The sequence below is a fragment of the Alligator sinensis genome, unplaced genomic scaffold (assembly GCF_000455745.1).
Source record: "Alligator sinensis unplaced genomic scaffold, ASM45574v1 scaffold239_2, whole genome shotgun sequence".
NCBI classification, from domain to species: Eukaryota; Metazoa; Chordata; order Crocodylia; family Alligatoridae; genus Alligator; species Alligator sinensis.
Genome location: NW_005842279.1, coordinates 449,821 through 450,105, shown reverse-complemented (window position 1 = coordinate 450,105; position 285 = coordinate 449,821). Strand labels below are relative to the sequence as shown.

The window sequence follows — 285 nt, the reverse complement described above, 5'->3', positions numbered from 1 at the left end:
GGACCCAAACGCTTGAGCCTTCAAGCGGACTCGGCCTGCGTGCGCGGGCTCGGACCAAGGCAGCGGCTCTCGGACCACGCTACCCCTCCAGCAGAAGGGTTTGGGCAGGAACATCAGCCCGTTGCCAGGAAAATGCCAGAATAGCTCTTACGGTGCCAAGAGCCCCGCTCTGCCGCGCCTGACCCTGCTGCCGCTCCACGCACCCTTGCCAGGATGCCGGCCCGGCCCATGGTGCACTCACCCGCCACCCCGGCATCGCGCAGCCAGCCCCGCGCCGAGCTCCTG

General features: G+C 68.8%; 1 protein-coding gene across 3 annotated transcripts in view; it reads right to left on the bottom strand.

Annotated features, from left to right (window-relative positions):
- The window catches only part of ENTPD6 (ectonucleoside triphosphate diphosphohydrolase 6 (putative)), a 41,298-nt gene extending 41,013 nt beyond the window's left edge, over positions 1–285 (bottom strand). For 2 of the 3 annotated variants that reach the window (XM_006027953.3, XM_006027955.3), the window contains exon 1: positions 242–285. The gene's annotated coding sequence lies outside the window, so the exon portion shown is untranslated. Of the gene's footprint in view, positions 1–151 lie in introns of all 3 variants that reach the window. The other variant, XM_006027954.3, reaches the window with a different exon arrangement.